Source organism: Bombus vancouverensis, unplaced genomic scaffold (assembly GCF_051014615.1).
Source record: "Bombus vancouverensis nearcticus unplaced genomic scaffold, iyBomVanc1_principal scaffold0055, whole genome shotgun sequence".
NCBI lineage: Eukaryota > Metazoa > Arthropoda > Insecta > Hymenoptera > Apidae > Bombus > Bombus vancouverensis.
Genome location: NW_027468946.1, coordinates 4,450 through 31,086, shown reverse-complemented (window position 1 = coordinate 31,086; position 26,637 = coordinate 4,450). Strand labels below are relative to the sequence as shown.

The following is a 26,637-nucleotide window of genomic DNA, read 5'->3' as shown; positions in this document are numbered from 1 at the left end:
ATTAATAATTTAATTTATCATTTGTTAATCAATCATATCATTTACAAAATTCATTATTCATAATATTTGTAAAACCTTGTTTATTCGTGTAAATATATTCTCTGTTTTGTAAAACAATGGCTAATTCAAACGAAGAATCGTTACGCGCCTTAAATCCTAATGATAACCCGACATATATATATATATATATATATATGTTATATATATATATATATAACATAACTATAATAATGTAAAAAAAAATATATATATATTATATACACATTCAATAAATAAAACGGATGACATTTATAACACCCACTCCCATCAATGATGCATACGACTTATAAAATAAGTCCGTTATATTTATTGACACACACACACATATATATATATATGTCGGGTTTACATTAGAATTAGGGTTAGGGGCGTGAAACGAATCTTCGCTTGGGTTACACGTTGTCGTTATGCAATAGAGAAGACATTGACCAGTGCAAATACGATTATTATAGAACCGGACAAGTAACCGTGGTAGTTAGGTACTCGAGAAACTAATGACAATGATCCTAGGTTCAATAACGAATCCGCGGTCGACGGGATGATAGATGAACGTACTCACAAAATCTAAGTCGGACGCGCAATATTCACTGGTCGTAAGAGGTTACTCTTTTTCATCGATGAGATCGCGAGCGGGAATGACTTTCCCGTCCCGATGATGCCACAGAGGAAAACTATATTGGGGTGTGTCTAAGGACACGAGATCATCGGATTCGTCGAGAAAAGCCTTCGTTCAGAAAGTAAGGGAAATTGGCGTTGCTGCTAATTGGTCAATCTCCATACCGGTGGTTAGAAAAAGATGCTAGCCGCCCTCGAGGGAAAGTTGCTAGTGGGAGACGCCGCTCGTTGAAAAATAGGTCTCCCCTATTTTCCCGTAGTTAGGACAAAGACATTTGTCTGTTTGAAGGACTTTAGTTGACTAAATCTTAACATTTATAACGGGCCCTCGAGCTAGCTGAACATGTACTGCGGAGACTCATCGACATCTGGCAATCATCTTACTCGAAGAATAGGGTCTGCGTGTGGCGAGCTACGGGACAGAGACCGTTGGAATGTTTACTGTCGAGTGTTACAACTATTTCCTTCTTAAGGAGAGCTATAGAATTATTCCATGCCTTTGTTAGACAAAGCGTTCATCCCGTGACCGCGGCTACGTTCGGCGACTGACTGTCGTCTCGAGCCCAAGCTCATTATCACAACTCTCGAACAATTACAATCGGATTGAATAACTACAATTGTTCAATTACAGCTATAGTAGACTCTAGGTTACAATGTTGCGGGATTATCCAAAATTCCAAAGGCTCCGGTGTTCTTTCATCTCCGACATATAAATATACATAAATACATACATATATATATATTTGTAATTTATACTATAATAATGAACACTAGAATATAAGAACATATCAAATAAATTGTTGACAGGGAAAATGAGTTATTTGGTCATCCTACTCACTCTATTCGGAACAACAAACGGTTTAATAGGATATGATTGCAACGGGAACCATTTGAATGTCACCACCATCTCGTTAAACTCTATTGGAGATTGTAATATAAAACCCGTACAGACGGAAAGTCAGGAAACATATATACAACTATTGCAACTTTCGGAATTTGTCTTCGCTAGAGTAAGACAATGTAAGGTGCAAATTACGCGAATGATATACTATTGCGGCATGCACTCCCACACGTCAGCAGTACATAATGGATTCGCCGAATACCCCCACGAGACAACGGCTCAACAATGCACAAGGATGCACCAAGACGGCACTTTTTCCCTCGAACCTGAAACTTTCATAGTAGACTTAAAAGACAATATTTTTTTTTTTTTTTTATTTATTTGTTGAAATTACAATCAATTCTCGCGTTGAGAATTTTCAGTAATTTTTCTGGCGTGGCGCAGTGACATGGCTGATTATTTACAATAAGTTAATACTTATTATAGATAGGTATAATTTATAAGTATTATAAGTAAGTGCAAATGCTTAATTTGGATAATTAAAAGAATCTAACGTTTAGGTCTAGCAGGCAGTGCCTCTTCAGCCTGCGAATCTGGTCCGTCGTATCGAGTAGTCCAGTGATTAGGGGGTTTCGGTGTTTGTTGACTCTTTTGTTATATCTGTCGCTATATTTTGCTATTTCTTCTTTGACGGTGGGTATCTTGAGGTCGCGGTGTATTGTTTCATTGGTTACATACCAAGGTGCGTCAATTAGGGATCTTAGCGTTTTCGATTGGAAGCGTTGGAGTATTTCAATGTTGGAGTTACTTGCTGTTCCCCATAGTTGGATTCCGTAGGTCCAGACAGGTTTTATTACGGTCTTGTAGAGGGTAATTTTATTCTGTATGTTTAGTTTGGAGCGTCGGCCCGTGAGCCAATAGAGTTTTTTTAGTTTGTCCTTTAGTTGCTTCGTTTTATCTGAGATGTGTGTCTTCCACGTTAGTCTCCTGTCCAGGGTCATGCCCAGGTATCGGACTGTGCCCCTGCTAGGGATTGTTGCATTGTTGATGGTGACCTGGGGGCAGGTTTGTTTTCGGAGCGTGAAGGTTACATGTGAGGATTTCTTTTCGTTGACTTTGAAGCCCCATTTGTGAAACCACTTTTCCATGGAGTCGAGACTTCGCTGGAGAGTGGATGAGGCTATTACCGGGTCTGCGTGGGTAGCTAATAGCGCTGTGTCGTCTGCAAATGTCGCTATTGTTATATCGTTTGATATAGGTAGGTCGGCAGTGTAGATGGAGTACAGTAGGGGTCCGAGGACACTACCTTGGGGTATGCCGGCTTCTATTGGGAATGTTGCGGAAGTGGCGTCTAGGCATTTAACCATGAATTGTCTATTGGTTAGGTAAGATTTTAGGATGGAGTAGTATGGGTGAGGTAGGATCTTTTTAATCTTGTATAGTAGCCCTTCATGCCATACTTTGTCGAATGCCTGTTGGATGTCTAGGAAAACCGCTGAGCAATATTTTTTCTTTTCAAGTGTTTGGCTGATCGTATGAGTTAAGCGGTGGATTTGCTCTACTGTAGAATGATGTTTTCGGAAGCCGAATTGGTGATCTGGGAGTGTTTTCAAGTTCTCTAGGATTGGAAGGAGTCGGTTCGTGAGCATCTTCTCGAATAGTTTGGACAGGGTAGGTAAAAGACTGATTGGGCGATAGGAGCAGGTTTCGTGTATCGGTTTACCGGGTTTAGGGATGAGGGTAATCAATGAGATTTTCCAGGCCTTAGGATAGTGTTCCAGGCGAAGGATAGCATTAAAAATCGATGTGATGAGTGCTATCCCTTTTGTGGGAAGTTCCTTGATTGCTTTATTGCTTATTAGGTCGTGTCCTGCTGCTTTCTTGGGGTTTAGGCGACTGATTGTTTCTATAGTCTCTGCAGAGGAGAAGGGTTCGATAGGAGGGGACATTTGGAAGGGGGTGTGCAGGTATTCGGTAACGTCCTCGGCGGCTTTGGGGGAATGGGGTTTGAATACTTTTGACAAGTGTTTAGCGAACAGGTCGGCTTTTTCTGTAGGGCTTCGCGCCCATCCACCTTGCGGGCGGCGGATCGGTGGGATTATTTGTGGGGGGCGTGTGAGTTTCCTGGAGGCCTTCCATAGTGAGTAGTTGGCGTCGGCTGTGGGGGATAAGCTGGCGAGGTATTTATGGAAGCAGTCGTTTTTATAGATTTTTAAGGTTCTGGATAGCTTTCTAGTTGCGTTGTTAAGTTTGCGTTTGTCCTCCGGTGTTCTATGGGTCTGCCATACTCTTCTTAGTCTACGTTTTTCTGCTATTTTTTTTAGTATGTATTGGGGATATTCTTGTTTGCTGTTAGATGGCTTTGTCGGTGTGGAGAGGCGGATTGCGTTTATTATGCTCGTGTTTAAGTATTCCGTGGCTGCTTCGATATCTTCCTTTGTTTTTAGTGGGGTGAAGGCTGAGGTTGAGTGTGTAAAGACTTCTCTGAAGAGCTGCCAGTTGGTGTGTTGGTTGTGAATGGAGCCATTAGGTGTATTCTCGATGATTGTTGAGCTGACTGTTGCTGTCACGGGAGAATGATCAGAGGAGAGATCAGCTGAGGAGTTGATCTGGACGTGTCTTGATGGGATATTTTTAGTTATGAAGAAGTCGAGAAGGTCGGGTATTTTGTTGGTGTCAGTGGGCCAGTATGTGGGTTCGTATGTGGTGAGGTAGTTGAGGTTGTTGTTTATTATGCTGTTTAAGAGGTTTTTGCCTCTTGCTGTAACCAGTCTGCTGCCCCATTGAATGTGCTTGGCGTTATAGTCTCCTCCAACTATGAATCTATTGCCCAGGGTGTCCAGGAAGTTATCAAGGTCTTCTTTGGCGATGGAGTGTCTGGGAGGGCAGTATACTGCTGAGGTGGTGATTGAGCCATGACAGTCTTCTATTGCTACGTTTGTTGCTTGTAGGTAGTCTTTCTGGAATGATGGAAGTTCGTAGTGCTTAATACTTGCTTTGATTATTATTCCGGTGCCACCGTGGGCCTTTCCGCTGGGGTGTTGGGTATGGTAGAATTTGTAACCATTTATTTTCAGGTAGCTCTTGTCGGTGAAGTGGGTTTCCGATACGAGCATTACGTCGATTTGCTGGTGTTTTAAGAAGAGTTCTAGTTCAAGTTTGTGTTGCGCTAGACCGTTGGCGTTCCAGAGTGCTATGCGCCTTGGTTTTATTTTGAGTCGGGGCGTGCTAATTTTTCCACGATGAGTGTTAGTAGCGATAGCAAGTGATTTATTTGCTCTGATTGTTTCTCTATTAGCTTTTCAAGCCTTGAGGAGTTGTCTGTGTTAGGTGGGTTGGGGTCACTGTTTTGGGGAAGGTTCCTTTGGCTGTTCGGGTTATTTTGGATGCCTTGTACTGCTTGGGCATAGGAGGTTGAGGTGGAGATGAATTTGGTAGGAATGGGTGCTTGGTTGGTTGAGGGGGTTGGGGTAGTCGTGAATTTCGGCGGGCTGGGTGTTTGGTTGGATACCTCTTTTGCTCTGAGCTTAGGGTACCTGTTCGTGTATAGTGTTTTATATGCTGGGCAGCCTTTGTAGTTGGCGGGGTGGTCCCCTTGGCAGTGGATGCATTTCGCTGGAGTTTCCGGTGATTTGGCGCACTGGTCAGTGGAGTGAGTGCCTGCGCATTTAACGCAGCGGAAAGTATGGTTGCAGTATTTCTGCGTATGACCGTACCTTTGGCACCTTTTGCATTGCACTACTTCTTTTTTCACAAGCGGTGGTTCGAATTTTACTATTGCGTTCATTAGGCGACTGATATTGTAGATTTCCTTATTGTTTGGCTTTTGTTTTATATCTATGAAAAATAAGGATAACAGGTCTTTCGAGACTCTATGCCTTATATTACTTGCGTTGATGACTTCGTGGCCGAGTTTTGAGAGTTCGTATTTGAGTTCGTCTATGTCTGCTGAGTGGTGTATGTTTCGTAGGACCACCCGGAAAGGCCTTTCCTGTTTGAGTTGGTAGGTGTGGAAGTTGGCGTTCAGGGTCCTGAGTGTCTTGGTGAGTTTTCTGTAAGCTTCTGGGTTCGTCGGCAGTATTTTTACTCTATTGTTGCTTATCTTGAGGTTATATTCCTCCTTGCAGATATCTCTCTCTAGGGACCTGGTCATTGTCTGTATGTCAATGACGTCATCCACAAATATTGGTGAGGGAGGGGGGATTCTGTGTGAGAGTTGGTTTGGTGGCGGTTCTACGATTTCCATGGCGTCGTTTGAGGATTCCAATACGGCGAATCTGTTGTGTGTGTTTATTTGCGTTGCTGTTTCTATTTTCCTTTTCTTTGTAGTACTAGCGTCGTTAGTGCGGAGAGTTCTGCTACACTTCTGTCACGGGGGGGGGGTAGCTCGGGGTAGCTGCGAGTCCGCTCCGGAGAGCCTGGTCGCGGTTGTTGGGCCATCATCGAGCTAGTTAATTCGGAATGAACAACTAGTCGTGAGGCTGTGAGGCTAGTATTCGGGTTGGGGTTAGGTGCGTGGGATTTTCTTCTCCCTAAAGGGTAAGGGACACTTAGCTGTGTTCACTTTCGACGGTTGGGCGACACGTGTTGTTTTCGGACTACGCTGGGCACTAGAGACACGTCTGTACGCTTCGGCACTCCACAGCGAACTGCCAAAAGACAATATGACGATGACAAACTCCCTTGTCCTAGCCGGAAAACTAACAAACGATGGCAGCTGCCAGGGAACACAATACGCAGATCCCTACGGAAGCTGGGAAGGAGTTGTCATGCAAGCCACGGTAAAGATAAGCCTAAGATCAGGAACAGTACCAGTGCGGATCGAAGCAAATAAAATCATACTAAGGTCAGGAACAACCTGCACTTTTGATGAAGGAACCTGTTTGGATTCAGAAGATGGATACACCTATTGGCAACCACATCCACCATCCCTATGTAAGTTCGATCAGTACGACGTCCTGTACGAAGGAATCTCCACAAAAATTCAAGAAATAAAAACCAATAGCAACCCGACGGCACCGGTTTTTGCCTTGACTACTCAAGAAATAACCTTTGTGCTAACCAAAACTGGAGAACAGCCTCTGTGCGGATACACCCTGTTATCCACAGAACACCCTAAGCTCTTTCTCCTAGAAACAACTAAAGGAAATACATTTATATCCAAACGTAAAACAGCAGTCGAAAATTTAGATATATTCGCATACGTAAACTCAAAATTCATTTACGTGGAAAAACATATCAGAAGACAAATGACTGCACTCTATCAGGATATATTGACACAAAGATGCATCTCGGAAAAGACAATAATAGAGAATGCATTAAGTCTAGCAACTATATTACCTGATGAATTTGCGTATGCAATAACCAAAACTCCAGGACACATGGCCTTGGTCGCAGGAGAAGCAGTACATATAGTTAAATGCATTCCAGTCCAAGCAAAAGTACGTCATACAACGGAATGTTACATGGAATTACCCGTTTGGCAAGGAAACAACACGGCATACTTAATGCCTAAGACTCGAGTCATAACAAAACACGGAAACCACAGAGAGTGTAGCGTAATATTGCCAACACTATACAACATCGATGGAATATGGCACAAGCTCATGCCAAAACCAATAGAGGCAATGGCACCACTAGAGCTCTGCCCAAACCTACACCAAACGTGGCAATACTCTGCGCCATCGTCATTAGCCACGAGTGGAATATACACTTAAAGTGACCTGGACGCACTCCGAGACCATGTCATGTTTCCAGCAGAAAAAACTGCAGTCTTGAACACCATAGCCAGAAGAGTAGCAGGAAAGGCAATTGTACCGAAAACAGTAAATGTTCTAGGTATTATGGATGAAAACACATTGACAACAATAGCAAAAAATACAGCGTCAAAACTATGGAATGGCTTTATTGAATTTGGAACGATTAGCGCAGCAATACTTGGAATCTTCATAATACTAAAGATAATAAAGACGATAGTTGACATAGTTATACATGGGTACCAATTACGCGAGACTTACGGATGTGGAATCGCCTTACTCGGAGCAATATGCGGCTCGGTCACCCACCTACTATTGTACATCAGAGGAAAACGTAACGTCGAAGATCGGACAACACAACCACAAGGAATATCAATCACATCAAACGATGTAATAGATCAACAACCAACATCCACTACATCTGCTCTAAATGAATTAAGGGACACGATCAGTCAAATTTCCTCCGGAAATTTGAACTTCAAGAGGGGGTCCGAAATACAGAATATCGCAAACAACGCGAATACAACGCAAAATACAAACAACGCCAGTGACAGTTCGAACACCCCAAAACAAACGCACGGTACAACGAAAATGGAAGTTTCTTGATAAAAGATTAATTAAACGTAGTTATATATAGAAAATTAACATATGAGGGTAAATGATAAAATAGAAATAAATACTCTAACGAAGTAATAAATATGGAAAATGTAACATAACCTATATCAACTAACAACCCGAGCGAGGTGCGAATCAATCTGGAACAAGAACAACTATATCCGACGACAGGAAAATATACTACAATTAATTAACGAAGATGGAATACGCAAATGCAAAACAAACTATTAAATAAAACCAACTAGTAAATCGAAGAAGCAGGTAAAATCTAGAAGTTAAAATAATTATATACCACATAATAGCAAAAGAGAATAAATGGAAGACACATTTTAATTAATCAACAAGAAAAGGAGAAATTATAAAACAACTAATTAATAGTGAACTGGGAACTCACCTGATGATCTGAAATAAAATAACAACAAGGAAATAATTAGGAAAAGGGACAAGAATACATGTTATATTTTATTAAATATCAAAAAATAAATGGATAAATAAAATAACTAAATAAACCTGTTAACAAACCAAGTAATTATACATAGTTAACATTCTAATAAAAAATTTTTATTATCACATTACAAGTTATATATGTATGTATGAGATCAATATTCTAATAAATAAATAAAAAAAAAAAATTTAAAAATGCATTGTTTATCCCATTGGAAGATTACGTCGTGAAAATATATATATATATATATGTCGGAGATGAAAGAACACCGGAGTCTGTAATTGAACAATTGTAGTTATTCAATCCGATTGTAATTGTTCGAGAGTTGTGACAATGAGCTTGGGCTCGAGGCGACAGTCAGTCGCCGAACGTAGCCGCGGTCACGGGATGAACGCTTTGTCTAACAAAGGTATGGAGTAATTCTATAGCTCTCCTTAAAAGAAATATTCGTGGCGACACGCGACAGTAAACATTCCAACGGTTTCTGTCCCGTGGCTCGCCACACGCAGTCCCTATTCTTCGAGTAAGATGATTGCCAGATGTCGATGCGTCTCCGCAGTACATGTTCGGCTAGCTCGAGGGCTCGTTATAAATCTTAAGGTTTAGTTAACTAAAGTCCTTCAAACAGACAAACAGTCTTTGTCCCAACTACGGGAAGATAGGGGAGACATATTTTTTAACGAACGGCGTCTCCCACTAGCAACTTTCCCTCGAGAGCGGCTAGCATCTTTTTCTAACCACCGGTATGGAGATTGACCAATTAGCAGCAACGCCAATTTCCCTTACTTTCTGAACGAAGGCTTTTCTCGACGAATCCGATGATCTCGTGTCCTTAGACACACCCCAATATAGTTTTCCTCTGTGGCATCATCGGGACGGGAAAGTCATTCCCGCTCGCGATCTCATCGATGAAAAAGAGTAACCTCTTACGACCAGTGAATATTGCGCGTCCGACTTAGATTTTGTGAGTACGTTCATCTATCATCCCGTCGACCGCGGATTCGTTATTGAACCTAGGATCATTGTCATTAGTTTCTCGAGTACCTAACTACCACGGTTACTTGTCCGGTTCTATAATAATCGTATTTGCACTGGTCAATGTCTTCTCTATTGCATAACGACAACGTGTAACCCAAGCGAAGATTCGTTTCACGCCCCTAACCCTAATTCTAATGCAAACCCGACATATATATACGTAACAATCTAAATAATTCAACATTCAAATAAAATCCGTGCAACGAGCACAAATATTTATCTTACCCAGCTTTAATCCTCTCCCGTGCCAGTATCCCTGCACATAGCAGGTTAGCCGAAAACGTGGAATTTATCTATCAGTAGCCTGAATATTAGTTAACGCTACCCACGAGCAATTAATTCATTAATAAACCATCTAAAGAAATTTCTCTAATCGAAATAGTCCTTAGACTATTTCTGGTGGCAGCAACTACCGTGTAAATCGAAAGTTTCGATAAAAAAGAATTTTTTAAACTTTAGAAATAGAACTTAATCTGAAATCTTAAATCAATATCTTAAATACAATCATATCATTTAAATTTTCCCTTCCTATTAAATTCAAATTAAATCAAATCAAATTAAATTAAATCACCATAAACAAAAAAAAAATTCTGCAAATTCAACGACTTAGAATCGATTTAAAACAAACAAGAACGTAACAATTGTAACTGCCTACTTTCGCGGATTGTGTTGAAGTTTCGTCTTCTTGATTATCTCATATTTTTGGGACAGGCGGAGTCTGCTGAAGTTTCGCCTTCTTGATTATCTTGTTTACGCTATTTCTAATTTATCATATCCGTGAGACACGTAGGTGCTGCTGAAGTTTCGTCTTCTTAATTTCTCATGTATCATTTGGTGTTAGGGACATACAAGGTGCGTGATAAAATGTAAATATTGTACTGGCTCGTCTTTTGCTGAGGTTGCGTCTGCGATCCTTCCCTGGCCTTCCCTATTGATGTCAGTGGAATGTGCCAGGCGCGTGGCAGCTTGTCCTTGCGGAGGTTGCATTTGTGATATGTCTAGTAATTTCTTTGCTGGTGTGAATGGAACGTACAAGGCACGTGGCAACTTAGTGTTTTGCCGAATCTTTGCACGTGTGGGACGCCGTACTATCTTCCCCCCAAAAAAACCATTAAAAATAACACGTCACTTCATAAGGGATGGTGTGAAGTGGCAGTTCGTAACAGTTCTTAATTGTTTGGCGAGTTCGTTTTACTTGGCGAATTTAATTTGCTTAGTGAGTTTTTAGGTTAGTTTTCCTTTTTATGTAATAATTCACAGTAATGAGTGGTTTCGATTGTTCAATATTTTGTATGTTTGGTAGTGTCGATTTTCCTTACTGCATTTCCATGTTTTCTTTTTATGAATGCAGGTTATGTTAGATCATGGATACCGATGTATCTGAAGTATGTGTTATTTTGATTTGTTTTGACTTCATCCTGTTTCATATTGTTGTTCATTTCCTTAAACTTGTGTGTTTTATTTTAGTGTGAGAGGAAGAAAAGAAATAGAGGAAGGCGTAGGCCGTTCATACCTCCTTTGAAACGTCCAAGAAAACCTGGTCGTCGTGGCGGTGTGAAAGCTCGCAGACAGAAGTTAAGGAGGTTGGCGAAATCATTTTCCACGGAGGGTAGCAGTAGTGTGGCTCCAACCCCATTGTCGAGTCTTGAGGATCCTTCCGTTGTCGACCTAACTTTCTCCGATGAGGACACCCTTGAGTTGCCGCCAGGTTCTTCTATGGTCGAAGTGGTCGATACAGATACCGGTGCGAAGGTTCGTTTTCCAGGGGAGATCCCTGATCAAGTGTTGGAGGCTTATCTACGCCACCATTCCTCAGATCAGGGTGGTACTTGCCCGGACGTACTCTCATGGTGTTTAGATAGGTTTCGTGAGATGTATCCGGATGCTCTCCGTGTATGAATTCTGAGTTTATTTAGTGGCAGTGTTTTATTTATTTATATGTGTATATGTGCCTACATGTGTTCCGAACAGGTGCTGTTTTACTAAAGTGTTTGTGCCTTTTGATTATTGATTTGGTAAATCCTTGTTACGTAGATTTAATTATTATTTCCATTGCCCCTGGTGTTTGATCTAGTTTACTGTTATAGGTTTTGGTGATTTTGATATTAGCGTTGGATGATGGATTAAGGTATCGTCGTCAGAGATTCCCACGCAGTCTGTTCTAGTGCGTATCTTATTTTGTTTTCTTGTATTTAGTTTATTCCTTTTCTTTTTGGTTTATTTTGTTCGCTGCATGTGGTGTTTCAGCACAAGAAAAAGAAGTGTTATAAAGAACCCGTGAGTGGCCCCAGAAGACGTAGTCATCGTGTGAAGTGTTGTGAGCAGGAACGAAGGGTCGAGGTTACTGAGGGAGTCGTGTGACACTTGTGTTGTTTTTGGTTGTGTACAATATATATATATGTCGGAGATGAAAGGAAAACCGGAGCCTTCCTTTGCAATTTTGAGGAAGCCTTCTAATACTTTAGCCTAGATTTTATCATAACTGTAATTAAGCAATTGTCATTTGTAATTGTTTGATATTTGTGAAAACGAAAGTGGGTTCGAGGTGACAACTGGTCGCCGAACGTAGCCACGGTCACGGGATAAACGTTTTGCCTGACGAAGGTGTGGATCGGTTGTATTGTTCTCCCTAGAAATCACATAGAATTGTACTTTAGAGATGTCGATATAATGGGACACACGTTGTATTAGGAATCAATCTCCAGACAGAAACTGCCTAGTAACGGCGTTTGGATCTTTCTCGATGTTTCCAAAGAGTATACAACAAACTTTTGACAGAAATTGCCTAGCAACAACGATTGGAACCTTCTCGATGTCTCCAGCGAGCATATAACAAACAAATTCAGTCGTATAGCGAAAAAGATTTTCATCAGATATTCATTCGTGTGATCGCCTTGGAAAGTGATACATCGAGCAATTTACCGAGTGTCTCAGCAATCGTATTTTTGTGTTTAAAATTATTCTACGCATAGTAAAGAGTTATCCCGTTGACCGTGGATTCGTTTGAACCCCGGAACATTGTTAATAGCGTAAATTAAATTCATTACTCGTAAAACCTATCAATCGTTAATCTCATTATTCGTTAAATTCATTATTCGTAAGACATATTATTCGTTCCTCTTATTGTTCGTTAAACTTATTATTCTTTAATCTAATTATTAATTAAACTTATCGTTTGATAATCTTATCATTTATTAAACTCATTATTCATAATATTTTGTAAAATCTTGTTTATTCGCGTAAATATATTCTCTGCTTTGTAAAACAATGGCTAATTCAAACGAAGAATCATTACGCGCCTTAAATCCTAATGATAACCCGACATATATATATATATATATGTCGGATTAACATTAGAATTTAGGGCGTAACCATCGAATTAGCCAACCATTGAATTAGCCATCGTTTTACAAAACAGAGATTATATTTACGCGTATATACAAGACTTTACAAAGTATAATGAATATCGAGTTTAATGAATAATAAGATTAACAAATAATAAGTTTAACAAATGATAAGATTAACGAATAATAAGTTTAACGAATAATAAGATTAACGAATAATATGTTTTACGAATAATAAGTTTAACGAATAATGAGTTTAATGAACGCTATTAACAATGTTCTTGGGTTCAAACGAATCCACGGTCAACAAGATAACTCTTTCCTATGCGTAGAATAATTTTAGGCACAAAAATACGATTGCTGAGACGCTCGATAAACTGCTCGATGTATCACTTTCCAAGTTGATCACACGAATAATAATCTGATGGAAATCTTTCTCGCTGTACGATTGCATTTGTTTGTTATATGCTCGTTGGAAGTGTCACGACCGGCATCCTTCAAATCCGACGGACTGACGATAGAGATAAAGATGTGGCGGTACTCGGCGATAATGTATATCGCTGAAGTGCCTAATGAACCATCAACATCCCAACGGTCCTTCCACCGAAGGTTCTAGAAGAAAGAGCACGTGGCAACGATCGCGGACGTCTAGCAAATGCATGGACGGTGGGGATGTTGAGGGATGACAAAAGAAAGTAATCGGATCCGATCGAAAGTAAAATCATAAGAATCAGTCTTAGAAAGTCACGCCTAGAGTTCGGAAGTAGATTGTAAAGTGTATTGATGTTAGAAAAAAAATAAAGTTTTCTTTTTTTATTTTTCATCTCAAATTCCTTTTTTATTTTGTTATTTTACGTGACAGAAGTATCGAGAAGGTTCCAATCGCCGTTGTTAGGCAGTTTCTACCAAAAGTTTGATGTATACTCGTTGGAAGCATCGAGAAAGTTCCAAACGCCGTTGCTAGGCAGTTTCTGTCTGGAGTTTGATTATTAATACAACGTGTGTCTCATTATATCGACACCTCCAAAGTACAATCCTATGTGGCCAGGCCCGTTCTTGAGGCCGTATGCCGCCACAACCACATTTCTAGGGAGAACTATACAACTGCTCCACACCTCCGTCAGGCAAAACGTTCATCCCGTGACCGTGGCTACGTTCAGCGACCAATTGTCACCTTGAACCCAATTTCGCTATTATAATCAGATCGAATGACATCGAATGATTCGAACAATTAAAATCAGATCGGATGACAACAATTGCTTAATTACAGCTATAATAAAATCTAGGCTAAAGTACTAGAGGATGTTTCCAAAATTTCCAAGGAAAGGCTTCGGCTTTCCTTTCATCTCCGACATATATATATGTTGGTTAAATCCTCTGTAATGTAAATTTTATGAGGTGGTTTTGTATATTTATTTCGTTACGTTCATAGATTATTAGTTGTTTGACATAGTAGTATATATATATATATGTATTTTATTTCACAACGTGATCCTTTAAGTTTGTCTACATGTTAATTGTTTTTAATACTGTTTATTCGACCAATCGCGGGGAGACGTAGTCGCTAGAAGAGACGTCAACGGGGGTCGTAAATCCCCGTTACGATTATAACAATCGACACCACGAATTGATCGATCCCCTGATTTCCGTTGAGATAATAGGGGTGATTGAGGTTGTTAATAAGGAATAACGAAACAAATTTTATTAGCTATTAGATTATTCACTTTTTCATTATTAGATACTTTTATTATTACTATTTATTTTATTACTATTACTATTACTTTTATTACGATTATTACTATTTCATTCATTTTTCTTCCTTTAGGAAAGACATTTATTTTTCCGTTTTTATTCAAAATTATTATTTGCAATTGATTTTAGAGAAAAACTTTCTATTAGTCTATTTGCAATAAAAAGATCTTTCCCTTATGAATCTTATGAATCGATTTGCAACTGGATACCTGGAGTTACATCTGGATCATAAGTTGAAATGGAAGAAACACATACAAGAAAAAACTAAATACGTACATCTAATCAGAAAATCCATGTAGCTCGTAGCAAGAAAATCTAAATCAGACATATGCAGTCTGGTCTTATGAACTACAAAAATGGGGCATGGTTGCCAAATCAAATATGAAGAAAATGGAAACCTTCACCTCGACTACACTAACATCAATACTAAGTGCACACAAGATTCTTCAAAGCATATCACAACAAAATGGACAATTACATAAACTCGCTTGCCAGAAATAGTAATCCTTACTTGGGCTTTCGGTTCGGTTCGGGGCGAGGGTAACACACGGACGGAGAACTCTGTGGAAAAAGTGAAGTGTGAAGAAAAAAAGGAAAAGGAAGCATAAAGAGGCATGAAGAAGGGAAAATAAAGAGTGAGCATACGAGGAGAAAGCAAAAGAAAAGCGAAAAAGGAGACAAGAACGAGAGAGAGCTACAAATAAGAAAAACTAGAAAAGAACAGGTTAGGAGGCCAGAAGCGCGGCAAAACAAAGTAAGGTAGGGAAACGGCAGATGGCGACAAACAGGGGAAGACCAAGGAGCACTGGTAAAGCAGTCTTCAAAGATACACTGGACAAATACAGCTCGACAGAAAAAGAGACACCAGCCAGAAAGAAAGGAATGGAGGCAGTGGTGGCAAAAATAGAGAAAATGAAAAGAGAATTCGAGGCAATGATCGAGGAAATAAAAGATATATTCGAAAAGCAAGTGGAGGAGCTGAAAAGAGAAATGAAAGAGGGCAGGACAGGGCAGAGAAAGGAAAGAAGAAGAAACGTAGTAATCAAGGGAGTGGATTGGAACGAAGGAAGCAATGAAGAGACAGTAAAGGAGTTCATAAACAAAAAATGAGGATGGGGCAGAAGTAGAAAAAGCACATATGATAAAGGTCAGGGGTGGGGGGGGGGCAAGAACACAATAATAATGGCAACGATGAAATCGATGGAGGAAACAATAAGGATAATGAAGGAGAAAAGCAAATGGTAAAAGGGTGTGTATGAGGTGATAGGGCGTGATAGTGATTGAAGGAACACTCGAACTTGCTTAACAATAAATACTTATTCACGATAATATCGAAGGAGTACACTTGGCGAAAACATTCAGTACATTCGGTCCGCGGTTCGCGGCTACAAGTTCAAGCTCGGATAGGTACGATTCGACATTCGCTACGAGTTCGGACGATGATTGCCTGAGAGGTCGAGGAACTCGGATAAAGTCTAGCTACCAACTATCGATTCGGACAGATGACTCGCGACTGACTTTCTCCTCGCGATGATACTGCATAGGAAAACTATGATGGGGTATGTCTCAGGATACGAGATCATCGGATTCGTTGATGAAGGCATTGGTTCGGAAAGTGAGGGAAATGGATGTCGCTGTTAATTGGCTAAATTCTGAGTCGTTGATTGGAAAAGGATGCTAACCACCCTTGAGAGAAAGTTGCTAGCCGGAAGCGTCGCACGTGAGGAAAGCAGACTTACAGCATCTTCTCGTAGTGGGTGATAGGTACAGGGACTGTTGAGACAAAGACTGTTTGTTCCTTTGGAGAACTTTAGCTAAATAAATCCTAAGATTTATAGCGGGTCCTTAGGTTAGCTGAAAATGTTCCGAAGGAATGTATCGACATCTGACAATCATCTTGTCCGAAGGATAGAGTCCTTGTGTAGCAAGCCACGGGACAGAAACCATTGGAACGTTTGCTGTCGAGTGCTGCTACATATACATGGACGATGATCTGATAAAAAAAGAAAGGGAGGGGAAGCAACACATAAGAAGGATAGCCAGAGAAAGAATGGAAAAGGGCGAATATGTAAAGACGGGATACAAGAAACTAACAATAGAAAACAAATGGTACAGGTGGAACGAAAACGAAGAGAGGCTAGAGGAAGAAAGAAAGCGAGGGGAAGGAAAATGAAGAAAGAGGAAAAAGAGGGAGGACTACAATGGGGATGAAAACGTGCTTCTGAAATGTAGCAGGACTAATAAGTAAGGACAAGGAGGTGTGAGAATATCTGAAAAAATTCGACGTGATCGGACTCACGGAAACATGGATAGAGGAAAGCAAAAGAGAAAAGTTAAAATATAGACTACCCAAAGAATTCGACTGGAAATGCAGGGCAGCAATGACAGTAAGGAAAAAAGGAAGAGCAAAGGGAAGAATAACAACGGGTGTAAATAAAAAACTGTGGCGAATGAAAAGAGAGTTTTGCGTTTCGTCCCGGGACTACCGATGGACTCGTCAGTAAGGCTATGCCAGGTAGTCCCTGCCTTAGACGTAGAGGGAGTCTCGCTAGGTGCGGTATTTGTATCATTCGCCCGTATATTCGACCGCTAGCGAGATAGACAGACTCGTTGTCGCCGTAGCCCTCTGGTGTTGGCGGTTGGTACCCGCGGATCGCCCGGGAGGTGTTGCGCCGCGTTGATGCCTCGACCTGTCGGCGTCCTATTGGTACCGATCCGCCACAAAACTAAGAGAAATAGGATATAAAGAAATTAGTGATAATATAGTTGGAAGAAAAATAATATACAATGACAAGACGTATAGGATAATGATGATTTATAATCAAGATACATAAGGGACATGGAAAAAAAATAGAGGAAAGGGTAGACGGAAGAGAAGAGGAAGTGGTGATCATCGGCGGAGACTGGAACGCAAGAACAGGAGAAGAGGCAGGGCCGATAAACGAGGACCTAGGGAAAGAAAAAAACAGACGATCAAAAGGCAAGACAATAAACATGGAAGGAAGAACACTGCTAAAGTATCTGGAGGAGAGAGGTTGGACGGTAATCAATGGCAGAGATAAAGAAGGAGAGGAGCGGACCTATATTGGGGAGAGAGGAAACTCAGTAATAGACTATGTGATTGGCAATCAGGGGGCGACAGAAGAAATAATTGACATGAAAATAGGAAAAAGAACAGAGTCAGACCACATGCCATTAGAAATAGAAATAGGAAGGGGGGCGGAATTACAAAAAAATGAGGAAAAGGAAGAAGAAGAGAAGGAGAAAAGGGAATGGACAAACAAAAGTGTGGAAAAATACTTGGACGAATGTAAAGACTGGGCCTGCAACGGAAGAACAGTAGCGGAAATGTGGATAGAAATCAACAAGAAGATAAATGAAGCAATGCAAAAGAAGAAAGTAAAGATAAGGAATGGAAAGAGAGGAAAAGAGAGTAAAAGAGAGATGAGAAGGAAGGTGACAAAGTTTATGAAAGGAAAATACAGTAGAGAAGCTCTTATGGAGGAAAAAAAGGCATTCAAATACAGGTGCAAACAAAGAAAGGAAAGATACGAAGAAGAAGAAATGGTGGAAATCAAGAAGATCAAAACAGAACAAGAAGCGTGGAAATACATAAATAAATACAGAAGGAGAAGAGAGAATATAGATGAAGATTATATGAAATAAGCGAGGAAGAGTGGAAAAATCATTTTATGGAAATTTTAGAAGGAACAGAGCACAAAGAGGGCAGGAAAAAAGAGGAGCATCGAGCAGAAGAGAAAATAATGGAGGAGAGAGAAGATAATATATAGAGAAGGAAGAGGTGATATACAAATTAAGAAACTTGAAGGAGAAGAAAGCAATGGGGGAAGACGGCTTAGAAAATGAAGTTTGGAAGTATGCAGCGAAGGAAGTGGGTGAAGCGTTATGGGCTCTGTTAAGGAAAATATGGAATGGGGTGAGGATACCAGAAGATTGGAAAAAAGGAGTAATATGTCCGATATATAAAAAGGGGGACAAGAGAGCAGCGAAGAGTGACAGAAGAGTAACATTAATGGATATAGCATACAAGATCTGTGCAGGAATACTGCACGAACGACTGAAGGCAGAGATTGAAAACAAACTGAAAGAGAGCCAATTCGGATTCAGAAAAGAAAGACGCGATATTTGTGATAAACCATATCATAGACAAACAGTTGAGTAGAGAAAAAGAAAAACTACATGCCTGCTTTGCGGACTTAAAAGCGGCGTTCGATAGGCTAAACAGAAAGAAATTGGAGGAGAAAATGAGAAAAATGAGGATTAACGAAAAATTAACCTGAAGGATTAAAGAGATATACGCAGAAACAAAGAATGTGGTGAGAATCAAGAATAACAACACAAAAGAATTTTGGACAGTGAGGGGAGTCAGACAAGGATGCCCGTCGAGCCCTACGTTATTTAGCATCTACGTGGCGGGGCTGGAAGAAGAATTAAGGAAAGGACAAGTCGGGGGGGGGCTAGTGGTAGGAGAAAGAAAGGTATGGTCATTGACATATGCAGACGATATTGTGCTGATGGCTGATAGAAATGCTAAAGAGATACGAAATATTTTTAAAGGGAACCGAATTGGAACTGAGCACGGAAAAGGTCAAGAGTGTAGTTTTCGAAAAAAACGAAAGAACAAGAGGAGACAAAGAAAATGGAAATGGGGAGAATTAGAAGAAGTGGACGAAATAAGATATCTAGGGTACATATTACTGAAAAACGGCAGTGATGAGAAACACATAGAAGACAGGGAAAAGAGAGCAACAATAGCAATGAAGAAAACATGGAGCGTGGAAGAAAGAATTTCCAAACAGGACAACAAGAGGAGAATAAAGATGTTTGGAACGCTGGTAGAGAACGTGGCGCTGTTTGGAGCAGAGGTATGGGGCTGGAACATGGAAGAAAGGCTGGATAGAATACAAAGAAGATATGTGAAATGAAGCTTAGGTTTAGATGTGACAACACCGAATTATATATTGATAGAAGAATGTAAGCTAACAGAAATCAAAGAAAAAGTATTAGGAAGAGCAGCAAGGTATGAAGGAAAAGCCATAGAGTCAAAAAAGGAACTAGTAAAGAAGTGCATAAAGGAAAGAGAGAAACTGGGGAAATGGCCAATAACGGAAAAGAGCGAGAAAGAGAAAGAAGGGACTAGAAAGGATGAGAAATGGAGGGACACAGATGGAAACAAGAGAAGAGCAAGAAAAGATGACAATAGACTAAATTATAGAAGAAAGGAGAAAGAGAGAAGCAGAAGAGAGGCGGGAAAGGATAAGAGAATCAAAATAATATAACAAACATTATAGAAAAATCGCCAAAGAAGAGTTACTAAAATACTTAGAAGGGAGGATGAAGTGGAAGGACAGGAAAATATTAGCAAGATTCAGATGTGGAAACGAGAGCAAAGCAAGGGAATACTGGAAAGAAGAGGGAGAAAAAAGATACAAGCTATGTAAAAAGAAAGAAGACCTGTGACACGTAATAGAAGAATGCGAAATAACAGGAGAACCAAAGGGCACAGAAAAAATACTAAACGAGATTGGAAAAGGACTAATAGAATTGAAAACAACAATGGAGAGGAGAAGGGCAATACAAGACGGGGAGACAATAAAGAAAAGAACGACAATAAGGAAGCACAGCAAGGAGGCAAGAGCCCAAAAGTTGCCATAGTTTTAGAGACAGAACATACAATGGAGTGCAATAAAATGGAGTTGATAACAGGGGAGGTAGATATATAAGATAAAAGAGATAGACAAGGAAAAGTGTTTAGATAGATATACGAGAGGAGGCAATAAGGTGATAACGCCATAAGACTGATAGAATGTAAAAAGCGTAATAGGTAAACGAGATGTAAAACCGAAAGCTCGTCCAAAGCCGAAAGACACGGAGTAAGTAATAATAATAGTAATAATAATAATAATAGTTATCCTTACTCATCCTCAATTATTAACAAATCACACACTCATACATTCTAATTAAAACATTAAAAACCTTCCTTATTTTATTTTGTTTTTTTTTTATTATGGGTAATAGCACAGAAATCCCCATGCTATAGTAGTTAGCAAATGATACAAAAATGTAAGTATTTGTAGAAACAAATAAGAACGTTTAATAAAGAAAAATTAAAACGGAAATGATAGATACTTCTACCTCTCAGAGGGATCAAGCAAAAGGACCAAACGCATCGAGATCTACAGTAAGACACGGTAAACCGGCCTATCCTGTTCAATATCCATGTTTAGTGTCCTATTATAAATGTATGGCATGAACAAGAGCGGCAATCAAAATAATAAATCAGCAATAGCATTCGTAAATGATATTGTTACGCCGCGCGACTCTCTGCCTGGCCCAGGTCACACACCACGGGCCAGAAGGACACCAGAGGTCCGCTCGTCCGCATGGCGTACCCTCATTATCCTTAAGCACCGTCCATAAATCATAGATTTACGAGAAAAGGTCCTTTAAACAAAAACAAACATCTGGTCCCGAGGAGTTTCTAAACACTATTGTCTACCTCGGCAGGACAAGGGAAAGTTGTTTTTTGTCACGTACGCGGCAACTTTTCCCCCGTTAATCACTTTCTCTAGAGGGCAGTTAAGACCCTTCGTTTAACCAATTAAAAACGAAGCCTATTCCCTCACTCTCCAAAATAACATCGGCTCCAACAAATCCGATGGTCCCGTGCGCTGGAGGGACCGATCCTTAGCCTTCCACCGAGACAGCATCGTCTCCCAAAAACACTGATTTCACATCCTTCGAACGGTCAACATCCTTCGAGCGGGTATACACACCCGCAGATCAGTCACTCACTCATCTCGTACATACGCACCAGTGTAACTATCCTCGTTATAAGTTGTGGAATAAACGGTGACCTAACTTACTACTGTGTAATATTCAATCAACCACCTCTGTTATCCTACCCGAAACAGGGGAACGACTACTTCGCGGCGTCGATTCACCGAATCGTAGCGAGAATTTACGCCTCTCGCTGACGCGTTTTCCTAGCGACCGCGTCTCTCCGCGATCGGTCGTAACAGATATGTTAATTACATCAGAAACAATAAGCCGTCACAAATAAAAATCCAGCTGCAAGACCTAGTCAAGAAAGAAGAAAATTACTTTCCAACACGGAAGCTAAAAATCTACACCCATAAATGTGAAACAATCTCGTTCAGTCCATATATTTCAAAAACTTCAAAAGCAAAGTACGACGTGAGAATAAATTCGAAAATATTCTTCCATACAACAGAAAATATCAACGGAAAAATTTCCGATGCAAACAAAGTTAGATGCTTCGGAGTCCATCTAAACTTCAGGTTAAATCACAACGACAACATAAAGACACAGTTATAGAAAGCAGATAAATTCTTTTTATACCTCATAAGACTATGTTACTCGAAAGATTCGCACAGATCAATAAAACTTCACTGCTACAAAACACTAACTAGACTAACCATTCTAATGTATGGTCGTTAAATCTGTTTCAACGTAAGTGTCGACACTACGGAAAAATTAAGAATCATTGAAAGAAAATACATCACAGCATGTTTAGGAATATATATGTCGGAGATGAAAGGACATCGAAGCATCCCCTTTGGAACTTCGGGATAATCCCCTAACACCTAGATTCTATCATAGGCGTAATTAAACAATTGTCGTCCTTCGATTCGATTGTATTTGTTTGAGATTTGTGATAATGAGCTTGGGCTCGAGGCGACAGCCAGTCGCCGAACGTAGCCGCGGTCATGGGATGAACGCTTTGTCTAACAAAGGTACGGAGTAATTCTATAGCTCTCCTTAAAAGAAATATTTGTAGCGGCACGCGACAGTAAACATTCCAACGGTTTCTGTCCCGTGGCTCGCCACACGCAGATCCTATTCTTCGGGTATGATGGTTACCAGATGCCGACGCATTACCACAGTACGTGATCAGCTAGCCCGAGGGCCGTTATAAACACTAAGATCTAGTTACCTAAAGTCCTTCAAACAGACAAACAGTCTTTGTCCCAACTACGGGAAGATAGGAGAGACCTATTTTTCAACGAACGGTGTCTCCCACTACCAACTTCCCTCGAGGGCGGCTAGCATCTTTTTCTAACCACCGATATGGAGATTGACCAATTAGCAGCAATGCCAATTTCCCTCGCCTTCTGAACGAAGGCTATCCTCGACGAATCCGATGATCTCGTGTCCTTAGACATCATAGCTTTTCTCCGCAGCATCATCGCGACAGAACGTCATTCTCTCGTGAGGTCGTATTAGCGAGTTACTTAGTGTCTGTACGCTCGGTGGATATTCCACGTTTTAACAAAGAGTCCGACCAAGATATTGTGAACATGGTCATCCATCATCCCGTTGACCGCGGATTCGTTATTGAACCTAGATTCATTGTCACTAGTTTCTCGAGTACCTAATTACCACGGTTACTTGTCTAATTCTATAATAATCGTATTTGCACTAGTCGATGTCTTCTCTACTGCATAACGACAACGTATAATCCGAACGAAGATTCGTTTCACGCCCCTAACTCTAATTCTAATGTAAACCCGACATATATATTGCCAGAATCGAAATTTACCAAATATAGCAAATCACAAGCTATACGAAGAGCCCAAATTAATCCACATCGATTCTTCATTCTTAAATTAGTCAGACTACTGGTCAAAGATACACAAAATAATCATAAACTTCATCGTCGCCCACAATCTATAGTCAAACCCGTTATACCATAAACACGTTCAAAAAACAGGTTATTTTCCCCCGGAATCCTTCATCTGCTTAGATAGCGTAAAATTAATCCAAAACAATAATAACTTAGCATTAATCTATCACTACAGCAGAAATGGAATAATAAAAAATACTGTACGGTAGCGACATAGACCATAAGGATAGCAATATAAGACTTATGTATAAATTGTCAACCGTAGATTTAAGTGAGACACTCAAAGACAATAAAGATAAATATTGGTGGCTAACCACCGTAGAGAATTAAATTCTAGGAATAAGAGAACCATATGTTTAGATAGTAAATGAACCAAAGGTTCAAAAGAATCTTTCTGAAGCAAAGACCACAAAAGAACAATGCAAATGTCACGTAAACTTGAGGGTTGGATGATAAAATAAAATAGCTGAGTCGTAACACAACTATTAATTTTGTTTTCATTAACCTTTATTATGAATTCAGCAATCACAATGGAATACACACTGAATTAGTATACATAAATCACAATTCACTCCAATCACGTTATGTAAAACCTAGTTACACTGATACGTTAAGTACGCGATTGTTATAAGGGTAGACACCGGTAAAGATATGTTGACTATTCTAAGGATATGGAATAACTGAAGTTTTACTGACGATACTGTGTCTGAGGAAAGCTAGGGATGGGTGTGTCTAAGGACACGGGACTATCGGACATGTTGATGATAATTTTGGTTAAGGAAGTGAGGGTAGTAGACATCGTCTCCGATTGGATAATAAGACGGTTGGTGGACCAGGAAGGGTTTTAGCCACCCTCGTGAGAAAGTTGCTAACGGAACATACCAGACGTGAGGAAAACCTACTTTCCGTCTTAACCCGTAGTAAACAATAAACGTAAAAGGAAATCTAAGACAAGAGATACTCGCTTGACCTGAAGGACCTTAACTATGAAAATTCCAAGACCCCTGGTGGGTACTTAGGACTACTGAGGGCACGCGCCAAGGATGTGCAGACATCTGGGCGCCACCCTGCCCGCGGTGTGTGGCCTGGTCTCTGATGTGAATTGACGTTATACAAACACAGTTAAATTCAGAAAATGTTCCCTGCAATTGTGTAATCATATATACGTAATTATATATCTCATACGTTTATTCTCTTTCTTCCCCCTCCTAAAATGTCAGCGATCCATAGTACAATATCGGGCCTCCCTATACTAGTTTGTAAGTTCATAGTCTAAGGAATGGTTACATTGTAAGTCAATAAATGGTAGTATGAAGTGCAACGTTTATGCGAGCACCTATACTACGCCTACATTACGCAAACATTAAAAACTTCCCACAAGCTGAGACCCTCAACTCATAAATCAAATTCTTTTTATTTCTGATTCATTGTAGTAAATGAAATCATTTACCAACATATTTGTCACACTTTTCTCATTCAAATGAGACCAAACACGATATAATTTGGAGCATATTTGCTTACTGAGTAAATGATAATTAAATACATATCAATAAGTAAATCTAACATCACAAATATATTAGTAAAAGTTTAATTTTGGAAAAGTTAGAAATAAAAAAGTTTTACTTTTGATTCAGCACTTAGATACATTGTCTCCGCGCTAACTGCCACTGGATTATATTACACCACTCGATCGCGGCGGGCCGTCGAGTTTCGGGTGTTCTTGTGTTTTCTTCCAGTTTTTTGTTTATTCTATTGTTTATTTGTCTTTGTCATTGTACATTTTATTGGCATAAGTACACATATGGTAGAAAAAAGGTTGAGAAATATCCGAATCAGAAGTACGTATCGAGCGAGGTATCATAAAGACCACGTGCTATATTACAAAAACAAACACTTGATATTCAATCAATTTCAATTCTTTAAACACTTTCCGTCCCAAAATATCCCGAAGTTCTTGTTGGACTCAACGGGTATAACATCGTATATACTTTGCATATTTACTGCATAGACCTCCGCAGTTTATTTAATTTTTTATAATCATTGTAACAAAAGTTAGTGTTATAATTTCATTTTATTGCAGCATAAGTCAAGTTTTTGTGTGTGCAATAAAATATTGTTATACTACTATCACCAGGAATGATGCGTAAAAGTACACTTACAAGAAAAAATAAAAATTTATTTCACAGTCATACTTAAATGTGGCATAAAAAGTAATATCTGAAAGAAAATTTCAGAAACATTGATTTCCAGAATTATTTCATTACTTTCCACATACAGTTGTCAATATCCACAGTTGGCTGAATCCCACATATAGAGTGTAATAAAAGAAAAACAAGACAATACGATAAAATGTTGTAAGAAACAAGAAATTCTGATAGTGAAATAAATAAAAAAACAGAAAAAGATAAAACAGATAATAGGAAACTACAACGGAACAAAGAAAGCTCAAGAAAGTAGACAGTTACAACTAAAATGGCAGAGGAAAGAAACACAAAAGGAAAATTAGAAAAACACATCATAAACAGCAAAATGGCAACAAAAGACAAAGAATAGATAACAAGTATAAACAAAGGAAATATAGTTGTGAACACAGGGAATAAAGGCATGAAATTTGAAATCCTGAAAAAGATAGATATGTTTAGGGAAATGAGAAATATGAAAGACAAATTAAAGAAGATAAGAAAGGCAAATAATATATTTAGTTACACCTAATACGAGATGTTAAGCTAGAGAGAAATAACAGGAGATAAGGAATTAAAATGGATAGAAAAAAGAAGAAAACTTGAAAGTACAAGATAAGATAGATGAACTCGAAGGGATGACGATAAATTAAAAGTGATAAATGAAGCGGGATATATTCAAGAGATAAAAACAAAACACCATTAATAGCTGTAACAGTTATACTTTCAGACCAGAAGAATAAGATGAGAGTATAAGTAAATGAAAAGATATGGAACATTTAAGGACATTAGATATAGCATTGCAAAGAAAGGACAAGATCATACATGATCTATCACAAACGCTATCATACTTTGAGAAAAATATATCTTTTATCTTTCTTAAAATCCTTTTTAAGAAGGAAAAATGATTTGAAACAAGAACAAAAGAAACTTTCAATCATTTTCCTTGCCTTAAATCGCAGTGTAAAAATAAAGATGAAAATTTGGGGAAATTAGGATTACATCAACATGGATTTTAGCAACAGGTTTGGAACCATGCAGGATCTTAAACCTACTACAGAATTTATCATTAATACTTTTGCGACATATATTCCTGAAGATGGATTTCTAATATCTTCTTTGGAATTTTGTAAATTTCTACCAGAATAAAAATAAGAGTAATAAATTTCCGCTAATATACCGAAGGGAAATGTTATAAATACGACATCAAATAATACAAACTGTGTTTACCGAGCGGTTATACGTATGATTTAGGTGTTTACGCCGGAAAAAACATGAGCCTTTTTATAAATGGACACATGTTTAGAACAAGAGCAGTTCTAATTTTGATTATTGATTGATTATTAT

The 26,637-nt window shown here is 39.3% G+C and overlaps 1 pseudogene; it reads left to right on the top strand.

Moving 5' to 3' along the window:
• The first annotated feature begins 1,466 nt into the window (after window positions 1-1,466).
• On the top strand, window positions 1,467-7,857 carry LOC143304809 (uncharacterized; annotated as a pseudogene).
• The last annotated feature ends 18,780 nt before the right edge of the window (window positions 7,858-26,637 follow it).